The sequence below is a fragment of the Rhipicephalus microplus genome, unplaced genomic scaffold (genome assembly GCF_043290135.1).
Source record: "Rhipicephalus microplus isolate Deutch F79 unplaced genomic scaffold, USDA_Rmic scaffold_179, whole genome shotgun sequence".
Taxonomy (NCBI): domain Eukaryota; kingdom Metazoa; phylum Arthropoda; class Arachnida; order Ixodida; family Ixodidae; genus Rhipicephalus; species Rhipicephalus microplus.
The window spans coordinates 319,134-329,872 of NW_027464750.1; positions in this window are offsets into that span (position 1 = coordinate 319,134).

Consider the following 10,739-nt stretch of genomic DNA (forward strand, 5'->3'; position numbering starts at 1 on the left):
CTCCGTGGCGCAATTGGCTAGCGCGATCGGCTGTTAACAGAAAGGTTGGAGGTTAGAGCCCACCCGGGGGTGGTGCGGCGCTTTTTTTTTCTTTGGGCTCATAGCTTTGAAGTTTTGTTTGATGGTGATGAAAGTGGTGCAGGACTGTCTCCGTGGCGCAATTGGCTAGCGCGAATGGCTGTTAACAGAAAGGTTGGAGGTTTGAGCCCACCAGGGGACGGTGTGTCGCTTTTTTCTTTGCGCTGATAGCTTTGAAGATATGTTCTGATGGTGGTGAGAGGGGAGAACGACTGTCTCCGTGGCTGTCGCAATTGGCTGGCGCGATCGGCTGTTGACCGAGAGGTTGGATGTTCGAGCCCACCCGGGGGTGGTGCGGCGTTTCTTTTTCTTTGGGCTGATAGCTCTGAAGAAATGTTCTGACAGTGGTGAGAGTGGAGCACGACTGCCTCCGTGGCCCAATTGGCTAGCGCGATTGGCTGTTAACCAAAAGGTTGGAGGTTCCAGCCCACCCGGTGGTGGTGCGGCGCTTTTTTTTCTTTGGGCTGATAGTCTGAAGAAATGTTCTGACGGTGGTGAGAGAGGAGCACGACTGTCTCCGTGGCGCTATTGGCTAGCGCGATGGGCTGTTAACCGAAAGGTTGGAGGTTCGAGCCCACCCGGTGGTGTTGCGGCGCCTTTTTTCCTTTGGGCTGATACCTCTGAAGAAATGTTCTGACGGTCGTGAGAGTGGAGCACGACTGTCTCCGTGGCGCAATTGGCTAGCGCGATCGGCTGTTAACCGAAAGGTTGGAGGTTCGAGCCCGCCCGGGGGGGTGCGGCGCTTTTTTTTCTTTGGGCTGATAACTTTGAAGTTATTTTCTGATGGTGGTGAGAGTGGAGCACGACTGTCTCCGTGGCGCGATTGGCTAGCGCGTTCAGCCGTTAACCGAAAGGCTGGAGGTTCGAGCCCACCCGGTGGTGGTGTGGCGCTTTTTTTTCTTTGGGCTGATAGCTCTGAAAAAATGTTCTGACGGTGGTGAGAGCGAAGCGCGACTGTCTCTGTGGCGCAATTGGCTAGCGCGATCGGCTGTTAACCAAGAGGTTGGAGGAACGAGCCCACCCGGTGGTGGTGCGGCGTTTCTTTTTCTTTGGGCTGATAGCTCTGAAGAAATGTTCTGACAGTGGTGAGAGTGGAGCACGACTGCCTCCGTGGCCCAATTGGCTAGCGCGATCGGCTGTTAGCCGAAAGGTTGTAGTTTCGAGCCTTCCCGGGAGTGGTGTGTTGCCCTTTTCTTTGCGCTGATACCTTTAGAGATATGTTCTGATGGTGGTAACAGTGAAGCACGACTGTCTCCGTGGCGCAATTGGCTAGCGCGATCGGCTGTTAACCGAAAGGCTGGAGGTTCGTGCCCACCCGGTGGAGGTGCGGCGCTTTTTTTTCTTTGGGCTGATAGCTCTGAAGAAATGTTCTGACGGAGGTGGGAGTGCTGCACTATACTGTCTCCGTGGCCTAATCGCCTAGCGCGATCGGCTGTTAACCGAATAGTTGGAATTTCGAGCCCTCCCGAGAGTGGTGTGTTGCTTTTTTCTTTGCGCTGATAGCTTTGAAGATATGTTCTGATGGTGGTGAGAGTGAAGCACGACTGTCTCCGTGGCGCAATTGGCTAGCGCGTTCGGCCGTTAACCGAAAGTCTGGAGGTTCGAGCCCACCCGGTGGTGGTGTGTTTCTTTTTTCTTTGCGCCGATAGCTTTGAAGATATGTTCTAATGGTGGTGAGAGCGGAGCACGACTGTCTCCGTGGCGCAATTGGCTAGCACGTTCGGCTGTTAACCAAAACATTCCAGGTTTGAGCCCTCCCGGGAGTGGTGTGTTGCTTTTTCTTTGCGCTGATAGCTTTGAAGATAGGTACTGATGGTGGTGAGAGTGGCGCACGACTGTCTCCGTGGCGCAATTGGCTAGCGCGATGGGCTGTTAACCGAAAGGTTGGAGTGTCGAGCCCACCTGGTGGTGGAGCGGCGCTTTTTTTTTCTTTGGGCTGATAGCTCTGAAGAAATGTTCTGACGGTGGTGAGAGTGGAGCACGACTATCTCCGTGGTGCAATTGGCTAGCGCGATCGGCTGTTAACTGAAAGGTTGGAGGTTCGAGCCCTCCCGGGAGTGGTTTGTTGCTTTTTTTTCTTTGGGCTCAAAGCTTTGAAGATATGTTCTGATGGTGGAGAGAGTGGAGCAGGACTGTCTCCGTGGCGCAATTGGCTAGCGCGATCAGCTGTTAACCAAAAGGTTGGAGGTTCGAGCCCACCCGGTGGTGGTTCGGCGCTTTTTTTTCTTTGGGCTCATAGCTCTGAAGATATGTTCTGATGGTGGTGAGAGTGGAGCAGGACTGTCTCCGGGGCGCAATTGGCTAGCGCGATCGGCTGTTAACCGAAAGGTTGGAGGTTCGAGCCCACCCGCTGGTGGTGCGGCGCTTCTTTTTCTTTGGGCTGATAGCTTTGAAGATATGTTCTCATGGTGGTGAGAGTGGAGCACGACTGTCTCCGTGGCGCAATAGCCTAGCGCATCCGGCTGTTAACCGAAAGTTTGGAGGTTCGAGCCCACCCGGTGGTGGTGCGGCGCTTTTTTTTCTTTGTGCTGATAGCTTTGGAGAAATGTTCTGACGTTGGTGAGATTGGAGCACGACTGTCTTCGTGGCGCAATTGGCTACCACGTTCGGCTGTTAACCGAAAATTTGGAGGTTCGAGCCCTCCCGGGAGTGGTGTGTTGCTTTTTCTTTGCGCTGATAGCTTTGAAGATATGTTCTGATGGTGGTGGGAGTGGAGCACGAATATCTCCGTGGCGCAATCGGCTAGCGTGATCGGCTGTTAACCGAAAGGTTGGAGGTTCGAGTCCACCCGGTGGTGGTGCGGCGCTTTTTTTCTTTGGGCTGATAGTCGGAAGAAATGTTCTGACGGTGTTGAGAGAGGAGCACGACTGTCTCCGTGGCGCTATTGGCTAGAGCGATGGGCTGTTAACCGAAAGGTTGGAGGTTCGAGCCCACCCGGTGGTGGTGCGGTGCTTTTTTTCCTTTGGCCTGATAGCTCTGAAGAAATGTTCTGACGGTGGTGAGAGTGGAGCACGACTGTCTCTGTGGCGCAATTGGCTAGCGCAATCGGCTGTTAACTGAAAGGTTGGAGGTTCGAGCCCTCCCGGGAGTGGTTTGTTGCTTTTTTTCTTTGGGCTGATAGCTTTGAAGATATCTTCTCATGGTGGTGAGAGTGGAGCAGGATTGTCTCCGTGGCGCAATTCGCTAGCGCGTTCAGCTGTTAACCAAAAGGTTGGAGGTTCGAGCCCACCTGGTGGTGGTGCGGCGCTTTTTTTTCTTTGGGCTCATAGATTTGAAAATATGTTCTGACGGTGGTAAGAGTGAAGCATGACTGTCTCCGTGGTGCAATTGGCTAGCGCGATCGGCTGTTAACAGAAAGGTTGGAGGTAAGAGCCCACCCGGGGGTGGTGCGGCGCTTTTTTTTCTTTGGGCTTATAGCTTTGAAGATATGTTTGATGGTGTTGAGAGTGGTGCAGAAATGTCTCCGTAGCGCAATTGGCTAGCGCGATTGGCTGCTAACCGAAAGGTTGGAGGTTTCAGCCGACCAGGGGACGGTGTGTCGCATTTTTCTTTGCGCTGATAGCTTTGAAGATATGTTCTAATGGTGGTGAGAGGGGAGAACGACAGTCTCCGTGGCGCTATTGCCTAGCGCGTTCGGCCGTTAACCGAAAAGCTGGAGGTTCGAGCCCACCCGGTGGTGGTACGGCGCTTTTGTTTCTTTGGGCTGATAGCTCTGAAGAAATGTTCTGACGGTGGTGAGAGTAGAGCGCGACTTTCTCCGTGGCGCATTTGGCTAGCGCGATCGGCTGTTAACCGAAAGGTTGGAGGTTCGAGCCCACCCGGTGGTGGTGCGGCGCTTTTTTCTTCTTTGCGCTGATAGCTTTGAAGAAATGTTCTGACGGGGGTGAGAGTGCATCAAAAATGTCTCCGTGAAGCAATTGGCTAGCGCGTTCGGCTGTCAACCGAAAGGTTGGAGGTTCGAGCCCACCCGGTGGTGGTGCGGCGCTTTTTTTTCTTTGGGCTCATAGATTTGAAGATATGTTCCGACGGTGGTAAGAGTGAAGCATGACTGTCTCCGTGGTGCAATTGGCTAGCGCGATCGGCTGTTAACAGAAAGGTTGGAGGTTAGAGCCCACCCGGGAGTGGTGCGGCGCTTTTTTTTCTTTGGGCTTATAGCTTTGAAGATATGTTTGATGGTGGTGAGAGTGATGCAGGAATGTCTCCGTGGCGCAATTGGCTAGCGCGATTGGCCGTTAACCGAAAGGTTGGAGGTTTGAGCCCACCAGGGGACGGTGTGTCGCTTTTTTCTTTGCGCTGATAGCTTTGAAGATATTTTCTAATGGTGGTGAGAGGGGAGAACGACAGTCTCCGTGGCGCTATTGCCTAGCGCGTTCGGCCGTTAACCGAAAAACTGGAGGTTCGAGCCCACCTGGTGGTGGTGCGGCACTTTTGTTTCTTTGGGCTGATAGCTCTGAAGAAATGTTCTGACGGTGGTGAGAGTAGAGCACGACTTTCTCCGTGGCGCAATTGGCTAGCGCGATCAGCTGTTAACCGAAAGGTTGGAGGTTCGAGCCCACCCGGTGGTGGTGCGGCGCTTTTTTCTTCTTTGCGCTGATAGCTTTGAAGAAATGTTCTGACGGGGGTGAGAGTGGAGCACGACTGTCTCCGTGGCGCAATTGGCTAGCGCGTTCGTATGGTAATCGAAAGGTTGGAGGTTCCAGCCCTTCCGTGAGCAGTGTGTCGCTTTTTTTATTGCGCTCATAGCTTTGGAGAAATGTACAGACGGTGGTGAGAGCACTGCACTACTGTCTTCGTGGCACATTTGGCTAGCGCGTTCGACTGTTAACCGAAAGGCTGGAGGTTCGAGCCCTCCCGGTAGATGTGTGTTGCGTTTTTTTGCGCTGATGGCTTTGGAGAAATGTTCTGATGGTGGTGAGAGTGCAGCACGAACTTCCAATCACAGGTAATGTTATTAGGTTCCTTCCGTTCAAAAAGAGTCTGACTGATAATACTCCTTACGACTTGTTTATGTTGTTGGGACTGTATTCATTATGGAAAAGTCGCATGATTGATAGACATGCCGAGCCACCATGCTCGACTAGGTCTGTCTTCCGAGAAGCAGCTGCTCAAGTGCGCAGTGTTGTCGACACTTTTGACCCTGTTCCGGAGTCACTTCTCGTTCTTGACGCTTTTGCGTGTTTTCCGGACTTCTGGTGAAGTATGCTCTTTGTACATTACTGTTGATAATTTCATTCATTTAAGAAAAAAAAAGTCTCCGTGGCGCAATATTCTAGCGCGATCGGCTGTTAATCGAAACGTTGGAGGTTCGAGCCCTCCCGGGAGTGGTGTGTCGCTTTTTTTTTCTTTGAGCTGATAGCTTTCAAGAAATGTTCTGACGGTGGTGAGAGTGGAGCACGACTGTCTCCGTGGCGCAATTGGCTAGCGCGTTCGTATGGTAATCGAAAGGTTGGAGGTTCCAGCCCTTCCGTGAGCAGTGTGTCGCTTTTTTTATTGCGCTCATAGCTTTGGAGAAATGTACAGACGGTGGTGAGAGCACTGCACTACTGTCTTCGTGGCACATTTGGCTAGCGCGTTCGACTGTTAACCGAAAGGCTGGAGGTTCGAGCCCTCCCAGGAGCGGTGTGTCGCTTTTTTCTTCTTGGCGCTGAAAGCTTTGGAGAAATGTTCTGACGGTGGTGAAAGTGGAGCACGACTATCTCCGTTGCGCCATTGGTTAGCGCGATGGGCTGTTAACCGTAAGGTTGGAGGTTCGAGCCCACCCGGTGGTGGTGCGGCGCTTTTTTTCCTTTGGGCTAATAGCTCTGAAGAAATGTTCTGACGGTGTTGAGAGTGGAGCACGACTGTCTCCGTGGCGCAATTGGCTAGCGCGATCGGCTGTTAACTGAAAGGTTGGAGGTTCGAGCCCTCCCGAGAGTGGTTTGTTGCTTTTTTTCTTTGGGCTGATAGCTTTGAAGCTATGTTCTGATGGTGGTGAGAGTGGAGCAGGACTGTCTCCGAGGCGCAATTGACTAGAGCGATCAGCTGTTAACCAAAAGTTTGGAGGTTCTAGCCCACCCGGTGGTGGTGCGGCGCTTTTTTTCTTTGGGCTGATCGTCTGAAGAACTGTTCTGACGGTGGTGAGAGAGGAGCACGACTGTCTCCGTGGCGCTATTGGCTAGCGCGATGGGCTGTTAACCGAAAGGTTGGAGGTTCGAGCCCACCCGGTAGTGGTGCGGTGCTTTTTTTCCTTTGGGCTGATAGCTCTGAAGAAATGTTCTGACGGTGGTGAGAGTGGACCAGGACTGTCTCCGTGGCGCAATTGGCTAGCGCGATCGGCTGTTAACCGAAAGGTTGGAGTTTCGAGCCCACCCGTGGACGGTGTGTCGCTTTTTTTTTTGCTTTGCGCTGATGGCGTTGAAGATATGTTCTGACGGTGGTAAGAGTGAAGCACGACTGTCTCCGTGGCGCAATTGGCTAGCGCGATCGGCTGTTAACAGAAAGGTTGGAGGTTAGAGCCCACCCGGGGGTGGTGCGGCGCTTTTTTTTTCTTTGGGCTCATAGCTTTGAAGTTTTGTTTGATGGTGATGAAAGTGGTGCAGGACTGTCTCCGTGGCGCAATTGGCTAGCGCGAATGGCTGTTAACCGAAAGGTTGGAGGTTTGAGCCCACCAGGGGACGGTGTGTCGCTTTTTTCTTTGCGCTGATAGCTTTGAAGATATGTTCTGATGGTGGTGAGAGGGGAGAACGACTGTCTCCGTGGCTGTCGCAATTGGCTGGCGCGATCGGCTGTTGACCGAGAGGTTGGATGTTCGAGCCCACCCGGGGGTGGTGCGGCGTTTCTTTTTCTTTGGGCTGATAGCTCTGAAGAAATGTTCTGACAGTGGTGAGAGTGGAGCACGACTGCCTCCGTGGCCCAATTGGCTAGCGCGATTGGCTGTTAACCAAAAGGTTGGAGGTTCCAGCCCACCCGGTGGTGGTGCGGCGCTTTTTTTTCTTTGGGCTGATAGTCTGAAGAAATGTTCTGACGGTGGTGAGAGAGGAGCACGACTGTCTCCGTGGCGCTATTGGCTAGCGCGATGGGCTGTTAACCGAAAGGTTGGAGGTTCGAGCCCACCCGGTGGTGTTGCGGCGCTTTTTTTCCTTTGGGCTGATACCTCTGAAGAAATGTTCTGACGGTCGTGAGAGTGGAGCACGACTGTCTCCGTGGCGCAATTGGCTAGCGCGATCGGCTGTTAACCGAAAGGTTGGAGGTTCGAGCCCACCCGGGGGGGTGCGGCGCTTTTTTTTCTTTGGGCTGATAACTTTGAAGTTATTTTCTGATGGTGGTGAGAGTGGCGCACGACTGTCTCCGTGGCGCAATTGGCTAGCGCGTTCGGCCGTTAACCGAAAGGCTGGAGGTTCGAGCCCACCCGGTGGTGGTGTGGCGCTTTTTTTTCTTTGGGCTGATAGCGCTGAAGAAACTTTCTGACGGTGGTGAGAGTGGAGCACGACTGTCTCCGTGGCGCCATTGGCTAGCGCGACCGGCTGTTAACCGAGAGGTTGGAGGTTCGAGCCCACCCGGTGGTGGTGCGGCGTTTCTTTTTCTTTGGGCTGATAGCTCTGAAGAAATGTTCTGACAGTGGTGAGAGTGAAGCAAGACTGCCTCCGTGGCCCAATTGGCTAGCGCGATCGGCTGTGAACCGTAAGGTTGGAGGTTCGAGCCCACCCGGTGGAGGTGCGGTGCTTTTTCTTCTTTGAGCTGATAGCTCTGAAGAAATGTTCTGACGGTGGTGAGAGTGGAGCACGACTGTCTCCGTGGCGCAATTGGCTAGCGCGTTCGGCTGTTAACCGATAGGTTGGAGGTTCGAGCCCACCCGGTGGTGGTGCGGCGCTTTTTTTCTTTGGGCTGATAGTCTGAAGAAATGTTCTGCGGTGGTGAGAGTGGTGCACGACTGTCTCCGTGACGCAATTGGCTAGCGCAATGGGCCCTTAACCGAAAGGTTGGAGGTTCGAGCCCACTCGGTGGAGGTGCGGCGCTTTTTTTCCTTTTGGCTGATAGCTCTGAGGAAATGTTCTGATGGTGGTGAGAGTGGAGCACGACTGTCTCCGTGGCGCAATTGGCTAGCGCGATCGGCTGTTAACCGAAAAGTTGGAGGTTCGATCCCTCCCGGGAGTGGTGTGTTGCTTTTTTCTTTGCGCTGATAGCTTTGAAGATATGTCCTGATGGTGGGGAGATTGGAGCACGACTGTCTCCGTGGCGCTATTGGCTAGCGCAATCGGCTAATAACCGAAAGGTTGGAATTTCGAGCCCTCCCGGGAGTGGTGTGTTGCTTTTTTCTTTGCGCTGATAGCTTTGAAGAAATGTTCTGACAGTGGTGAGAGTGGAGCACGAATGTTTCCGTGGCCCAATTGGCTAGCGCGATCGGCTGTTAGCCGAAAGGTTGGAGGTTCGAGCCCACCCGGTGGTGGTGCGGCGCTTTTTCTTCTTTGAGCTGATAGCTCTGAAGAAATGTACTGACGGTGGTGACAGTGGAGCACGACTGTCTCCGTGGCGCAATCGGCTAGCGCGTTCGGCTGTTAACCTAAAGGTTGGAGGTTCGAGCCCACCCGGTGGTGGTGCGGCGCTTTTTTTTCTTTGGGCTGATAGTCTGAAGAAATGTTCTGACGGTGGTGAGAGTGGAGCACGACTGTCTCCGTGGCGCAATTGGGTGGCACGATGGGCTGTTAACCGAAAGGTTGGAGGTTCGAGCCCACTCGGTGGAGGTGCGGCGCTTTTTTTCCTTTGGGCTGATAGCTCTGAGGAAATGTTCTGACGGTGGTGAGAGTGGAGCACGACTGTCTCCGTGGCGCAATTGGCTAGCGCGATCGGCTGTTAACCGAAACTTTGGAGGTTCGATCCCTCCCGGGAGTGGTGTGTTGCTTTTTTCTTTGCGCTGATAGCTTTGAAGATATGTTCTGATGGTGGGGATATTGAAGCACGACTGTCTCCGTGGCGCTATGGGCTAGCGCAATCGGCTGTTAACCGAAAGGTTGGAGGTTCGAGCTCACCCGGTGGTGGTGAGGCGCTTTTTTTCCTTTGGCCTGACAGCTCCGAAGAAATGTTCTAACGGTGGTGAGAGTGGAGCACGACTGTCTCCGTGGCGCAATGGGCTAGCGCATCCGGCTGTTAACCGAAAGTTTTGAGGTTCGAGCCCACCCGGTGGTGGTGCGGCGCTTTTTTTTCTTTGGGCAGATAGCTCTGAAGAAATATCCTGACGGAGGTGGGAGTGCTGCGCTACTGTCTCCGTGGCGCAATTGGCTAGTGCGATCGGCTGTTAACCGAAAGGTTGTAGTTTCGAGCCTTCCAGGGAGTGGTGTGTTGCTCTTTTCTTCGCGCTGATAGCTTTGGAGATATGTTCTGATGGTGGTGAGAGTGGAGCACGACTGTCTCCGTGGCGCAATTGGCTAGCGCGATCGGCTGTTAACCGAAAGGCTGGAGGTTCGAGCCCACTTGGTGGAGGTGCGGCGCTTTTTTTTTCTTTGGGCTGGTAGCTCTGAAGAAATGTTCTGACGGAGGTGGGAGTGCTGCTCTATACTGTCTCCGTGGCGCAATTGCCTAGCGCGATCGGCTGTTAACCGAAAGGTTGGAATTTCGAGCCCTCCCGGGAGTGGTGTGTTGCTTTTTTCTTTGGGCTGATAGCTCTGAAGAAATGTTCTGATGGTGGTGAGAGCGGAGCACGACTGTCTCCGTGGCGCCAGTGGCTAGCGCGATCGGCTGTTAACCAAAAGGTTGGAAGTTCGAGCCCACCCGTTGGTGGTGCGGCGTTTCTTTTTCTTTGGGCTGATAGCTCTGAAGAAATGTTCTGACGGTGGTAAGAGTGAAGCACGACTGTCTCCTTGGCGCAATTGGCTAGCGCGATCGGCCGTTAACCTTAAGGTTGGAGGCTCGAGCCCACCCGGTGGTGGTGCGGCGCTTTTTTTTCTTTGGGCCGATAGCTCTGAGGAAATGTTCTGACGGTGGTGAGAGTGGAGCACGACTGTCTCCGTGGCGCAATTGGCTAGCGCGATCGGCTGTTAACCGAAACGTTGGAGGTTCGATCCCTCCCGGGAGTGGTGTGTTGCTTTTTTCTTTGCGCTGATAGCTTTGAAGATATGTTCTGATGGTGGGGATATTGAAGCACGACTGTCTCCGTGGCGCTATTGGCTAGCGCAATCGGCTGTTAACCGAAAGGTTGGAGGTTCGAGCTCACCCGGTGGTGGTGAGGCGCTTTTTTTCCTTTGGCCTGACAGCTCCGAAGAAATGTTTTAACGGTGGTGAGAGTGGTGGACGACTGTCTCCGTGGCGCAATGGGCTAGCGCATCCGGCTGTTAACCGAAAGTTTTGAGGTTGGAGCCCACTCTGTGGTGGTGCGGCGCTTTTTTTTCTTTGGGCTGATAGCTCTGAAGAAATATCCTGACGGAGGTGGGAGTGCTGCGCTACTGTCTCCGTGGCGCAATTGGCTAGCGCGATTGGCTGTTAGCCGAAAGGTTGTAGTTTCGAGCCTTCCCGGGAGTGGTGTGTTGCTCTTTTCTTTGCGCTGATAGCTTTGGAGATATGTTCTGATGGTGGTGAGAGTGGAGCACGACTGTCTCCGTGGCGCAATTGGCTAGCGCGATCGGCTGTTAACCGAAAGGCTAGAGGTTCGAGCCCACCCGGTGGAGGTGCGGCGCTTTTTTTTCTATGGG